The sequence below is a fragment of the Mus pahari genome, chromosome 14 (genome assembly GCF_900095145.1).
Source record: "Mus pahari chromosome 14, PAHARI_EIJ_v1.1, whole genome shotgun sequence".
Lineage (NCBI taxonomy): Eukaryota > Metazoa > Chordata > Mammalia > Rodentia > Muridae > Mus > Mus pahari.
In genome coordinates this window covers 45401418-45404011 of record NC_034603.1, presented here as the reverse complement: position 1 = coordinate 45404011, position 2594 = coordinate 45401418, and positions in this window count along the sequence as shown.

Here is a 2594-nt window from a genome sequence, read left to right as displayed (position 1 = left end):
CTCTCTCTCTTTCTTTCTTTCTTTCTTTCTTTCTTTGTTTCTTCCTTCCTTCCTTCCTTCCTTCCTTCCTTCCTTCCTTTCTTTTTTTTTGGGGGGGAAGAGAGGTGGTTTTGGGCTTTTTGTTTGTTGAGACAGGGTTTCTCTGTGTAGCTCTAGCTATCCTGGAACTCATTCTATAGAACAGGCTGGCCTTGAGCTCAGAGATCAGCCTGCCTCTGCCTTTAAAAGCATGCGACACTACTGTAGGGTGATATTTTTCAGTATGTAATATTTGAAAATATAATATAATATAAATATTAGGGTTATAAAAAAAAATAGTGGAGCTGGGCATGGTGACACATGCCTTTAATCCCAGCAGGCGGATTTCTGAATTCGAGGCCAGCCTGGTCTACAAAGTGAGTTCCAGGACAGCCAGGGCTATACAGAGAAACCCTGTCTCGAAAAACCAGAAAAAAAAAATAGTGGGGCTGGAGAGATGGCTCAGCATTTAAGAGCACTGACTGCTCTTCCAGAGGTCCGAGTTCAATTCCCAGCAACCACATGGTGGATTACAATCATCTGTGATGGGATCCGATGCCCTCTTCTGCCTCTTCTGATGTGTGTGTGTGTGTCTGAAGACAGCTGCGGTGTATTCATATAAAATAAATAAACAAACAAACAAATAAATAAATAATTTTTTAAAAAATGGGTGCTTTGTGTGTATGTCTGGGTACCACATGTGCGTCTGGTGCCTCAGAGACCATAGGAGACCGTAAGATACTCTAGAACTAGAGTTATAGATTGTTGTGAGCTACTAGGTAGATGCGGGAATAGAATCCCTGGCACTTTACATGAAACCATTCTCTCAACCACTGACCCATCTCTCCAGGCCCAGAGGGTTTTTTTGTTTGTTTGTTTGTTTGTTTGTTTGTTTTGGTTTTTCGAGACAGGGTTTCTGTCTCGCCACCACGCCCAGCTGGAGCAGGCTTCTGACCAGACTCATGACTCTACACTCATCTCCAGTCTCCAGCAGCCCACAGTGTCAACGGAAGGCTATTTGTACAACCACGCCCGGCTTTGTTTTTCTTAATGAGAGCTATCTTAAACTTGAATCCTTCCCTATTAAAATGTTAATAACATTTTGAGATTTGACTTAGAAGTATAACCTCAGGTACTACATGGCAGTTTATGGTTTTCATCACAGCACTAAGAAGACTGAGACATAGGCTAGAGAGATGGCTCAGTGGTTAAGAGCACTGACTGCTCTTCTGAAGGTGGTGAGTTCAAATCCCAACAATCACATGATGGCTAACAACCATCTGTAATGAGATCTGATGCCCCCTTCTAGGGTGTCTGAAGACAGCTACAGTGTACTTACATAAAAATAAACAAACTGTTTATTTAAAATGAATAAATAAAAAGAAAATACTTATTGAACAGCTTCTTTTTGTTGATTTTTTAAAATATTTTTTGGTGTGCCAGGGGGTGTTGTTATTGTGAAATAAGGTCTCATTATTGTAACCACATTTGGCCTGGAACTCACAAAGCTTTACCTGCCCCTGCCTCCTGAGGGCTGGGATTAAAGGTCACCACAGTCAGCTTGTTTAGATTTTTTTCTTGGAAATCAATCCCAGTGGCCTGAAGCCACTGTGTAGCCAGGTTTGTCCTTGAATTCATTGTTCCTTGCCTCCACCCTCTAGATGCAGGTATTCCAGGCCTGGCTCATCACACCTGGCTAATTAATGAACAGTCCCTCTTTACTAGCTATTATATGCTTTTTTGGAATTTTGCTGTTTCTCTTTGTAGAGTTTGGGAGATTAGTTAAATAGGGTTGCAAGACTACAATTATCAAATGAAAATCACCACTCAAACACCTTATTTTACATGTGCCTTTATGCTTTTATGTTGGGTACCATTGCAATTTTTTATTTTAAGATTTATTTATTTATTATAAGTACACTGTAGCTATCTTCAGACACACCAGAAGAGGTCATCAGATCTCATTATGGATGGTTGTGAGCCACCATGTGGTTGGTGGGATTTGAACTCAGGACCTTCAGAAGAGCAGTCAGTGCTCTTAACCGCTGAGCCATCTTTCCAGCCCCTACCATTGCAATTTAAGAAATACAAAAGCGCCAGGCAGTGGTGGTACATGCCTTTAATCCCAGCACTCCGGAGGCAGAGACAGGTGGATTTCTGAGTTCAAGGCTAGCCTGGTCTACAGAGTGAATTCCAGGACAGCCAGGACTGCACATAGAAACCCTCTCAAAAAAAAAAAAAAAAAAAAGAAAGAAAGAAAGAAAGAAAGAAAGAAAGAAAGAGATACTAAAGCTCAGCTTAGCTCTGAGCTTTGACTTACAGTTTTCTTATCTGTAAGTTATGGAGGGCGTCAGATCTCATTACGGATGGTTGTAAGCCACCATGTGGTTGCTGGGATTTGAATTCAGGACTCTTGTAAGAACAGTCATTGCACTTAACCTCTGAGCCATCTCTCCAGCCCACTTTATGGAAATCTTAATCAGAAACATTATTAGCTAGTTTTATGTAAATAGAAATTTACGACGGGCAGTGGTGGCGCACGCCTTTAATCCCAGCACTCGGGAGGCAGAGGCAGG